Source organism: Schistocerca serialis, unplaced genomic scaffold, assembly GCF_023864345.2.
Source record: "Schistocerca serialis cubense isolate TAMUIC-IGC-003099 unplaced genomic scaffold, iqSchSeri2.2 HiC_scaffold_1420, whole genome shotgun sequence".
In the NCBI taxonomy this organism is placed as follows: Eukaryota; Metazoa; Arthropoda; class Insecta; order Orthoptera; family Acrididae; genus Schistocerca; species Schistocerca serialis.
In genome coordinates, this window is record NW_026047648.1 from 7,116,537 (window position 1) to 7,129,269 (window position 12,733).

A 12,733-nucleotide genomic window follows, 5' to 3' on the forward strand; every position below is an offset into this window, starting at 1 on the left:
CGGTCGGGCACACAGTTTTAACCTGCCAGGAAGTTTCGTATCAGCGCACACTCCGCTGCAGAGTGAAAAATTTCATCCTAGAATCAGATTGTCGTCGCGTAAGGAAGCGTTTTCGCAGCGCGCTGCCTTACGTACGAGAAAATTAGCGCTGATGTGAATAGAAGAGCTGGTTGTAAGGGTACTTGTGGAGGTGGGTTCAGTGAGAGTCCGGAATCGGCGTCGTGTGACAGCGGCCGCACCGAGCACGCAGCCAGAAGAGAAAATCGAAGGGGACACGTCGAAACGGCGCAAACATTTAGCCGACCGTCAGAGTTTCAGTCTGTGGCAGCAGAGGTACTATTCCGGGGGGCGGTCGCGCAGCTTACACTCGCTTCTCGCCCCCTCCTATTACTACCAAACTCTCACGAGACGATCTGTGCAACCAGACAGCAACTTTCCGAGTCGTCAGTTTTCTGACGCGGCCCGCCAACCTCTTCACCTCTCAGCAGCGCTCGCAAACCTACGTACTCGAATTGTTTGCTGCAAATACCCCAATCTCTGTCTTCCTCCACAGGTTTTACCTCTAGCAACATGGAAGTTATTCCCTGATGTCTTAACAGATGATGGTACAGTTTGGTTTTAGAAATGGTTTAAACAACTGAAAATGCTATATTCTCTTTTCTCTGTGAGGTTTTGGACGGATTAAATAAAAGGTTGCGAACGCTAGGCGTTTTCTTTGATTTAACGAAGGCTTTTGACTGCGTTGACCACAAAATATTACTGCACAAGTTGGACCATTATGGAGTAAGGGGAGTAGCTTACAATTGGTTCGCCTCTTACTTTAAGAACAGAAAGCAGAAGGTAATTCTCCGCAATATTGAGAGTGGTAGTGATGTTCAGTCGCAATGTGGCACTGTTAAGTGGGGCGTTCCCCAAGGGTCGGTGCTGGGGCCACTGCTGTTTCTTATTTACACTCCTGGAAATGGAAAAAAGAACACATTGACACCGGTGTGTCAGACCCACCATCTTGCTCCGGACACTGCGAGAGGGCTGTACAAGCAATGATCACACGCACGGCACAGCGGACACACCAGGAACCGCGGTGTTGGCCGTCGAATGGCGCTAGCTGCGCAGCATTTGTGCACCGCCGCCGTCAGTGTCAGCCAGTTTGCCGTGGCATACGGAGCTCCATCGCAGTCTTTAACACTGGTAGCATGCCGCGACAGCGTGGACGTGAACCGTATGTGCAGTTGACGGACTTTGAGCGAGGGCGTATAGTGGGCATGCGGGAGACCGGGTGGACGTACCGCCGAATTGCTCAACACGTGGGGCGTGAGGTCTCCACAGTACATCGATGTTGTCGCCAGTGGTCGGCGGAAGGTGCACGTGCCCGTCGACCTGGGACCGGACCGCAGCGACGCACGGATGCACGCCAAGACCGTAGGATCCTACGCAGTGCCGTAGGGGACCGCACCGCCACTTCCCAGCAAATTAGGGACACTGTTGCTCCTGGGGTATCGGCGAGGACCATTCGCAACCGTCTCCATGAAGCTGGGCTACGGTCCCGCACACCGTTAGGCCGTCTTCCGCTCACGCCCCAACATCGTGCAGCCCGCCTCCAGTGGTGTCGCGACAGGCGTGAATGGAGGGACGAATGGAGACGTGTCGTCTTCAGCGATGAGAGTCGCTTCTGCCTTGGTGCCAATGATGGTCGTATGCGTGTTTGGCGCCGTGCAGGTGAGCGCCACAATCAGGACTGCATACGACCGAGGCACACAGGGCCAACACCCGGCATCATGGTGTGGGGAGCGATCTCCTACACTGGCCGTACACCACTGGTGATCGTCGAGGGGACACTGAATAGTGCACGGTACATCCAAACCGTCATCGAACCCATCGTTCTACCATTCCTAGACCGGCAAGGGAACTTGCTGTTCCAACAGGACAATGCACGTCCGCATGTATCCCGTGCCACCCAACGTGCTCTAGAAGGTGTAAGTCATCTACCCTGGCCAGCAAGATCTCCGGATCTGTCCCCCATTGAGCATGTTTGGGACTGGATGAAGCGTCGTCTCACGCGGTCTGCACGTCCAGCACGAACGCTGGTCCAACTGAGGCGCCAGGTGGAAATGGCATGGCAAGCCGTTCCACAGGACTACATCCAGCACCTCTACGATCGTCTCCATGGGAGAATAGCAGCCTGCATTGCTGCGAAAGGTGGATATACACTGTACTAGTGCCGACATTGTGCATGCTCTGTTGCCTGTGTCTATGTGCCTGTGGTTCTGTCAGTGTGATCATGTGATGCATCTGACCCCAGGAATGTGTCAATAAAGTTTCCCCTTCCTGGGACAATGAATTCACGGTGTTCTTATTTCAATTTCCAGGAGTGTATATAAATGATGTGCCTCTTAGTATTACAGGTGATTCAAAAATATTTCTGTTTGCTAATGACACCAGCTTGGTAGTGAAGGATCTTGTGTGTAATATTGAAACAGTATCAAATAATGTAGTTCATGAAGTAAGTTCGTGGCTTGTGGAAAATAATTTGATGCTAAATCACAGTAAGGCGCAGTTTTTACAGTTTCTAACTCACAATTTAACAAGAACCGATATTTTCATCAGACAGAATGGGCATATTACAAGCGAGACGGAACAGTTCAAGTTCCTAGGCGTTTGGATAGATAGTGAGCTGTTGTGGAAAGCCCCTGTTCAGGATCTTGTTCAGAAACTAAATGCTGCTTTATTTACCATTAGTACAGTATCTGAAATAAGTGACAGTTCAACACGAAAAGTAGTCTACTTCGCATATTTTCATACGTTTATGTGGTATGGTATAATTTTTTGGGGGTAATTATTCTGATTCAAAAAGGGTATTTTTGGCTCAAAAACGGGCTCTTCGAGCTATGTGTGGTGTAAGTGCGAGAACCTCTTGTCGACCCCTATTCAATAGTCTGGGAATTCTAACATTGCCCTCACAGTATATATTTTCTTTAATGTCGTTTGTTGTTAGCAATATTAGCTTATTCTCAAGAGTTGGTAGCTTTCACTCAGTTAATACTAGGCAGAAATCAAATCTGCATGTGGAATGCACTTCCTTGACTCTTGTGCAGAAAGGAGTGCAGTATTCTGCTGCATCCATTTTCAGTAAGCCACCACAAGAACTCAAAAATCTTAGCAGTAGCCCAAACGCTTTTAAGTCTAAACTGAAGAGTTTCCTCATGGCTCACTTCTTCTATTCTGTCGAGGAGCTCCTGGAAGAGCTGAAAAATTAAGCAAATTCCAGTGTTACATTGTTGATTTCCTTTATTTAAACTTACGACTTGTCGCCTGAAGATGTTTCTTATATTTCATTTTATCTGTTTTTACTATCGTGTTACAATTTCATGTATTGACTCGTTCCATGACCATGGAGACTTCTCCTTAATTTGGTCCCACGGAACAATAAATAAATAAAATCGTCCTGTCTTCTCCTTGTCACTCTCTTCCACAAATTCCTCTCCCATTCTACGCATGAACCTCCTCATTCCTTACCTTATCACTCTACCTAATTTTCAACATTTGTCTGTAGCACCACATCTCGAATGGTCTGATTCTCTTCTGTTCCAGTTTTTCTCCACAGTCCGTGACTCACTGCCACACATCCTTGTGCTCCAAACTCGCATTCTCAGAAATTCCTTCTTCAAATTAATGCCTACGGTTTGATACTAGTAGACTGGTCTTGACCAGCAATGTCCTCTTTGGCAGTGTTAGTCCGCTTTTTATGTCTTCTTCGTGGGTTATTTTGCTGCCTAGGTAGCATAATTCCTTAACTTAGCCTACTTTGTGAGTACCAAACCTAATGTTAAGTTTCTCGCCGTTCTCATTTCTGCTACTTCCATTTACTTCAGCGTTTCTTCGATTGTCTCTCAATCCACATTCTGTGCTCATTAGACTGTCCACTCCACTCATCACACTCTGTAATTCTTCTCCACGCTGACTGTGGCTAGCAATACCACTGTCTAATCCTACCATCGATATCCTCTCACCCTGAATTTCAGTTCCACTCCTGAACCTTTCCTTTATTTCCATCATTGGTTCCACGATGTACAGGTTGAAGAGTAGGGGCGAAAGCCTACATCCTCGTCTAATCCGACCACTTCGTTCTTTGTCTTCCACTCTCGTTGTTCCCTCTCGGTTTTGAACATATTGTGCGCTACCCACCTTCCCCTATACTTTATCCCTTTTTTTTCAGAATTTCGAACATCTTGCACCATTTTATGTTGTCCAACTCTTTTTCGAGATCGGCAAATCCAAAGAACTTACCTTTATTTTTCTTTTGTGTTCGTTCCATTGTCAACCGCACATTCAGAACTGCCTCTCTGGTCACCCTACCTTTCCTAAAGCCAAACTGACCGTCATCTAGCACATTCTCAAATTTATTTTCCATTCTTCTGCGTATTATCATTGGCAGTAAGTAGCATGCATCAGCTGTTAAGCCGATTGTGCGGTAATTTTCGCCCACTGCGTGAAGAGTTTGACAGAGCACTGAAAGACCTGATTTGAAACAAGGCCCCGGGAGTAGACAACATCCCATTAGAACTACTGACGGCCTTGGGAGAGCCAGTCCTGACAAACTCTACCATCTGGTGAGCAAGATGTATGAGACAGGCGAAATACCCTCAGACTTCAAGAAGAATATAATAATTCCAATCCCAAAGAAATCGTGTGTTGACAGATGTGTAAATTACCGAACTATGAGTTTAATAAGTCACAGCTGCAAAATACTAACGCGAATTCTTTACAGACGAATGGAAAAACTGGTAGAAGCGGACCTCGGGGAAGATCAGTTTGGATTCCGTAGAAATGTTGGAACACGTGAGGCAATACTAACCTTAAGACTTTTCTTAGAAGAAAGATTAAGGAAAGGCAAAGCTACGTTTCTAGTATTTGTAGACTTAGAGAAAGCTTTTGACAATGTTAACTGGAATACTCTCTTTCAAATTCTGAAGGTGGCAGGGGTAAAATACAGGGAGCGAAAGGCTATTTACAATTTGTACAGAAACCAGATGGCAGTTATAAGAGTCGAGGGACCCGAAAGGGAAGCAGTGGTTGGGAAAGGAGTGAGACAGGGTTGTAGCCTGTCCCCGATGTTATTCAATCTTTATTTTGAGCAAGCAGTAAAGCAAACAAAAGAAAAGTTCGGAGAAGGTATTAAAATCCGTGGGGAAGAAATAAAAACTTTGAGGTTCGCCGATGGCATTGTAATTCTGTCAGACAGCAAAGGACTTGTAGCCAATAGAAACAAATATTCTAGTCAATTTTACAACAGCAAACCGAATTGTTAATCTATAAATTAATGCTTTGGAACAGTTGGAAATGAGTTGGAAGGTTTTTTTTTCCTGTGAGTATTATAATGGGCCAGATTCGAAAATCTTTTTGTCAGTCCTATTGGTCCATACGAAAATCCGTCCACACCGCATTCTTTTCAACCACCAGCCCTTTCTTACCCTATCGAAATTCCTTCACTTTACTGATAATGAGAATAATCATACTAATAGCACACTCTTCAAAATAAAACGTACCACTCAATACCTCCAGAAAAATTATACAGGAACTTATTACCTACAAGAAAATATTGCAGTAGACGACATGTCATCAAAAGTATCCGGACACCCGAAAAAACATGTTTCTCATATTAGTTGCATTGTGCTGCCACCTACTGCCAGTTGCTCCATATCAGCGACCTCAGAAGTCATCAGACATCGTGAGAGAGCAGAATGGGGCGCTCCGCGGAACTCACGGAGGACGAAAGTGGTCAGGTGACTGGGTGTCACTTGTGTCGTACGTCTGTACGCGAGATTTCCACACTCCTAAACATCCCTAGGTGCACTGTTTCCGACGTGGTAGTGAAGTGGAAACGTGAAGGGACACGTACAGCACAAAAGCGTACAGGCCGACCTCGTCTGTTGACTGACAGAGACCGCCGACAGTTGAAGAGGGTCGTAATGTCTAATAGGCAGACATCTGTCCAGACCGTCACACAGGAATTCCAGACTGCATCAAGAGCCACTGCAAGTACTATGACAGTTAGGCGGGAGCTCAGAAAACTTGTTTCACGGTCGAGCGGCTGCTCATAAGCCACACATGGCGCCGGTAAACGACAAACGACGCCTCGCTCGATGTAAGGAGCGTAAACATTGGAGGATTGAACGGTGGAAAAACGTTATGTGGAGTGACGAATCACGGTACACAATGTGGCAATGTGGGAGGGTGTGGGTGTGGCGAATGCCCGGTGAAGGTCATCTGCCAGCGTGTGTAGTGCCGACAGTAAAATTCGGAGGCGGTGGTGTTATGGTGTGGTCGTGTTTTTCACGGATGGGGCTGGCACCCCTTGTTGTTTTGCGTGGCACTACCACAGCACAGCCCTACATTGATGTTTTAACCACTTTTTTGCTTCCCACTGTTGAACAATTCGGGGATGGTGATTGCATCTATCAACACGATCGAGCCCCTGTTCATAATGCCCGGCCTGTGGCGAAGTGGTTACACGACAATAACATCCCTGTAGTGGACTGGCCTGCACAGAGTCCTGACCTGAATCCCGCAGAACACCTTTGCGATATTTTGGGACGCCGACTTCGCGCCAGGCCTCAGCGACCGACATCGATACCTCTCCTCAGTGCAGCACTCCGTGAAGAATGGGCTGCCATTCCCCGAGAAACCTTCCAGCACCTGACTGAACGTATGCCTGCGATAGTGGAAGCTGTCGTCAGGGCTAAGGGTGGGCCAGCATTACCGATGGAGGGCGCCACGGAACTTGTAAATCATTTTCCGCCAGGTGTCCGGATACTTTTGATCACGTGATGTATGTCGAATCTAAAGTGGACGTCAATAATTTGACTTCCCTGGAGAAAATATCCGTAGCGAAGTGGAAGCCATCCCACGGCCTAGAGCCGAACCGTCATGCAAAAGTTTGTTCGTCGTTTAAATGAGTGCCGTAGGTCAGCTGGATTGTGTTGAAATGACATTTTTATGAAGTACATTCGTAAACGGTATGATTCAAAAACGAATAAAGATTTTGTCGGCAGACTTTTACCTCTGTTTTCTTTTGACGCGTCAGATACAAATTCCTTTTGAGACACCCTACACCGGTCCGCCTGCCCGCTGTCGCTCCCCCCCACCACCGCCTCCTCCCTTCCCCCACTCTGTCCGTCTCCCCCTCCCCCTTATTTCCTCATGTTATCACTACCACAGCAATAGCAGGCTGGTGATTTTCACCTTTTCCAGACCGTAACGACTGAGTGTACCAAATTTGGATGAAATCATTGCAGGGGGTGAGGATGAGCTTTTTTACCCGCGTGGCTTTTCCCACCTACGCACGTGTAAAATGTGTTTCCCGTATGTTTAACGTATTTCACAACTACTTTTAATGATGTCCACCTAAAATCCTGTATTATTTCAGTGACACTCTCTCCCACATTTCGCGATAATACAAAATGTGCTGCCCTCCTTTGAACTTTTTCGAAGTACTCCGTCAGTCCTATCTGGTAACGATCCCACACCGCGCAGCAGTGTTCTGAAAGAGAACGGACGAGCGTAGTGTATGCAGTCCCTTTAGTAGGTCTGTTACATTTTCTAAGTCTCCTGCCAATAGAACGCGCTCTCTACTTCAGCTTCCCAGCAACATTTTCTACGTGTTCTTCCCGATTTAAGTTGTTCGTCATTGTAATTCCTAGGTATCTAGTTGAATTTACGGTCTTTAGATTTCACTGATTTATCGTGTAAGTGAAGTTTACCCTCACTTCTAGCACTCACGAGGACGACCTCACACTTTTCGTCATTTAGGGTCAATGGCAAATTTTCGCACCATTATATATATATATATATATATATATATATATATATATATATATAATGCGAAAATATATCTCTTTTCTAAATCGTTTTGCTATTTGTTTGGATCTTCTGATGGCTTTACTAGTCGATAAACGACAGCGTAATCTCAAAGCAACCCAAGACGGCTGCTCAGATGGTCTCCCAAATTGTCTGTACAGGTAACGAACAGCAGAGGGCCTGTAACACTGCCTTGGGGAATGCCAGAAACCACTTCTGTTTTACTCTATGACTTTCCGTCAATGACTACGAACTGTCTCCTCAACCGTTCTGATCCATTTTCGCGTAAAGGAACACGTTAGGAACATCGTTTACATTACGCAATTCACGATCACTGCAAAATTTGCTCCGTTCTGCAATCGCTGAGTTTGTGAAATTCTCGCGCACACACACACACACAACACACGGTCCACTGTCAAGAGGCGCTGCATGTGGACTGGATTCCGTAAGTGGGCGCACGAGAGGCACCACAGGACATTGTACACTACTGGCCATTAAAATTGCTACCCCAAGACGAAATGCACATGATAAACGGCTATTCATTGGACAAATATATTATACTAGAACTAACATGTGATTACATTTTCACGCCATTTGGGCGCATAGATCCTGAGAAATCAGTACCCAGAACAACCACCTCTGGCCGTAATAACGGCCTCGATACGCCTGCGCATTGAGTCAGACAGAGCTCGGATGGCGTGTACAGGTACAGCTGCCCGTGCAGTTTCAACACGATAACAAAGTTCATCAGGAGTAGTGACTGGCGCATTGTGACGAGCCAGTTGTTCGGCAACCATTGACCAGATGTTTCCAATTGCTGAGAGATCTGGAGAATGTGCTGGCCAGGGCAGCAGTCGAACATTTTCTGTATCCAGAAAGGCCCGTACAGGACCTGCAACATGTGGTCGTGCATTATCCTGCTGAAATGTTGGGTTTCGCAGGGATCGAACGGACGGTAGAGCCGCGGGTCGTAACACATCTGAAATGTAACGTCCACTGTTCAAAGTGCCGTCAATGCGAATAGGAGGTGACACAGACGTGTAACCGATGGCGCCCCATACCATCACGCCGGGTGATACGCCAGTATGGCGACGACGAATACACGCTTCCAATGTGCGTTCACTGCGATGTCGCTAAACACGGGTGCGACCATCGTGATGCTGTAACCAGAACCTGGATTCATCCGAAAAAATTACGTTTTGCCATTCGTGCACCCAGGTTCGTCGTCGAGTGCACCATCGAAGGCGCCTCTGTCTGTGATGCAGCGTCGAGGGTAACCACAGCCACGGTCTCCGAGCTGATAGTCGGTGCTGCTGCAAACGTCGTCGAACTGTTCGTGCAGATGGTTGTCGTCTTGCAAACGTCCCCATCTGTTGACTCAGGGATCGGGACGTGGCTGCACGATCCGTTACAGCCATGCGGATAAGATGCCTGTCATCTCGACTGCTAGTGATACGAGGCCGTTGGGATCCAGCACGGCGTTCCGTATTACCCTCCTGAACCCACCGATTCCATATTCTGCTGACAGTCATCGGATCTCGACCGACGCGAGCCGCAATGTCGCGATACGATAAACCGCAACGGCGATAGGCTACAATCCGACCTTTATCAAAGTCGGAAACGTGATGGTACGCATTTCTCCTCCTTACACGAGGCATCACAACAACGTTTCACGAGGCGACGCCGGTCAACTGCTGTTTGTGTATGAGAAATCGGTTGGAAAGTTTGCTCATGTCAGCACGTTGTAGGTGTCGCCACCGGCGCCAACCTTGTGTGAATGCTCTGAAAAGCTAATAATTCGCATATCACAGCATCTTCTTCCTGTCGGTTAATTTTCACGTCTGTAGCACGTCATCTTCGTGGTGTAGCAATTTTAATGGCCAGTAGTGTATAGAAGAACTTGACGTACGTTATCTTAATAAAGTTTGTGCTATTATTTACTCGACCATATCAGTGTATATAATACTCGGTTATATGTTTTGGTTGTTTTGTTAGCAATAAAGTTGTGATGCTACATAAGTCAACATACCGTAGTGTCCGAATACTGAAGTGATCCCCTGTACGTACGGTGGGAGGGGTCCAGGAGCGCCTGCAGTACGCGGGCGGGCTAGGCTAGTGGGGCTGTGGGGCTGCCCCGCGCGTGGTATCGATCCCGGCACCGCCGCCTAGGGTGGAGTGAAGCCGCCAGCGGGGATAGTAGGTACCCGGCGTGACGTAGGCGCCGGTGACGTCAGCGGGCGCGGGGGTGGGGGTGGGGAGCCGCGGCCCGCCGTGCACACAGCCGTGCTGTGCGGGTCGTCAGCTTCCGGTGTTCAGGGGCAGGGTGGACGATCCATCGTAAGCCTCCGCCACGGTGTGCGGACGTTCGCCACGCCGGACGTTCGCCACGATTTCGGCTGCTCAGAAGGCTTGGGTCCCTTGTCTCCCCCTCCCCCCCCTCCTCCTCCTCGCTTACTGAGCCCTTACGTTCGTTTACTTGAAACAGAACCACAAGCTCTTTGGATTTTCCGCCACATTTCTAGAGAGACTTTCGTTGTGGAAACTATTAAATGCGTCTCGCATCGAAATCCGCACCAAATTTCGAGCCTCAATAAAATTTCGCCAATCTTGAGATTTTGCGTTCGCCTAAATTAGACGTGCCTTTTTCGGTGCTCCTGCAGCAGCTTTCTGTCGTGTTTTGTCTACCACGGGGGATCAGTTCCGTCTCTTATTAATTTATTTGGAATGAATCTCTCGAGTGCTGTTGATACTTTTTCTTTGAACTTAAGCCACATATGGTGTTCAGTTTCATAGTTTCGAAGGACTGGAGACTGTCTATTACAAAGACGTCAATCGAATTTTTAGTTGCTTTTATAAATAGATATATTTCGCGTTTACTTTTGGTAAATTTCTTTGTTACGGAATTGAGCCTCGCTACGACTGTGTGTTCACTAATCCCTGTATCCGTCGTGATGTTCAGGATTATTTGTGGCTAAGAGGTAAAGTGTGTTTTCGTAACCATTTACTATTTGAAAGGCCTCGTGAAGTAATTGTTCAAAATAATTTTAAAAAAACATTTAGAACAATTACGCAAGTTCTTTTCTATCTACAGTAGGGTCTGAAAATGTATTTTTGTCGACATACGGAACGTAGATTGAAGTCACTACCAACTAGAATTGTATGAGTAGCGTAGCTATTTGCGATGAGACTCGAGTTTTCTTTTAACTGTTCAGAAAGTGTTTCGTCTGAGACCGGGGGTCGGTAAGAGGAGCCAGTTATTAATTTATTCCGGTTGTCGAATATAACCTCTGTCCATACTAAGTCACAGGAACTACCTGCTTCAATGTCGCTTGTGAGCTGCAACACACGTTACATTATTTTTCCTTAAGTTGTGCTGCTTGTTTCTGTTGTTGTGCATATCATTTACAATTCGGTTTTTCCCTCCAAAACCTAGGATGCTTTGTCTGTGACGCTGCAAATACCAGAGCTAAACAATGTACAACAACAGCAACAACGTACGTTACAAGCATAGCATTCTGTATTACTTCATTTCCTTATTTCTAACATTTTAAAATTGTACGTCGACTTTAGGTGACATGTCAATCATAGATCTTCTTATCTTTATCTAGTGAAAGTATTTTCAGTCATGTTTTCAACATTGTCCCGCTACACTTTAGTAACTAATGTTTCGCCGCAAGGGAATCGGATTTTAGAGAGTAAATTAATATGGAGTATGTCATTCTTCTTTTCAAACATTCACATACCCATTTCTTCTTTCCTTGTTGTCTTTTGGGCATGTAGTTGTAGTAATTAAAGCAGGCACAAATGCAGTGATAAGAAAGAAATGATTAGCCTATATTCGCATTCTGTTTACACCTTTCCTTCCTTGATGCTCCCGTGGCGATGGACTGTTTCTATCGCTATAAGTAAGCGTGAAAGGAAGCTACCGTACAGGCAGAGGGATCTATATTTACACTTGGCAGAACTACTTACATACCGACATAATCGTCGGAATTACTTTCGTTTCCCTAAAGATACAAATATTTCGATTTCGGAAAAGAAGTTCTGTATTTGGCCAAGATGTCGAAGGAGGACGCCCCTTACGTACTGGTTGTACCGAGTGAGATGTGGAGACGGCGGTCTGAAAGCGGACAGAAGAAGTACGAGGAAGGGAGTCCCTTAGCTGAGGGATCGCTACCTGGCCAAGGGGCAGGTGTGGCGAATGTCCGGCATTCCTCCGCCACAGCTCGAATCCCTCTGATTTTACACTGAAGAGCCAAAGAAACCGGTACACCTGCCTGACATCGTGCAGCGCGCCCGTGAACACTCAGGACTGCCGTGGACTCGACCAATGTCTGCAGTAGTGCTGGTGGAGATCTCTTCTGAGCAGCAACTTGCCAGACACCCCAAATCTGCTCAGTAGCGGCCACCGAACACGGGTTGCTGCGCCAGCCGCGCCTTAACCCTTTCGCGGGCGCGTTTTATGTAGCAACTCTGCGAAGACAATTTTTTGTTACCCTATTAGAATCCTCATCATCTAACTATAATTATTTTCTGATTACTTTATTCTCTCGTTTAAGACAAAAAAACTATGGTCGTACATACAGGACGACAATTATTAAACTATACGAAATGAAATCAGCACTGGAAGACCTGAGTCGAAACAAGACCCCGGGAGTAGACAACATTCCATTAGAACTACTGACAGCCTTGGGAGAGCCAGTCCTGACAAAACTCTACCATCTGGTGAGCAAGATGTATGAGACAGGCGAAATACCCTCAGACTTCAAGAAAAATATAATAATTCCAATCCCAAAGAAAGCAGGTTTTGACAGATGTGAAAATTACCGAACTAGCAGTTTAATAAGTCACGGCTGCAAAACACTAACACGAATTCTTT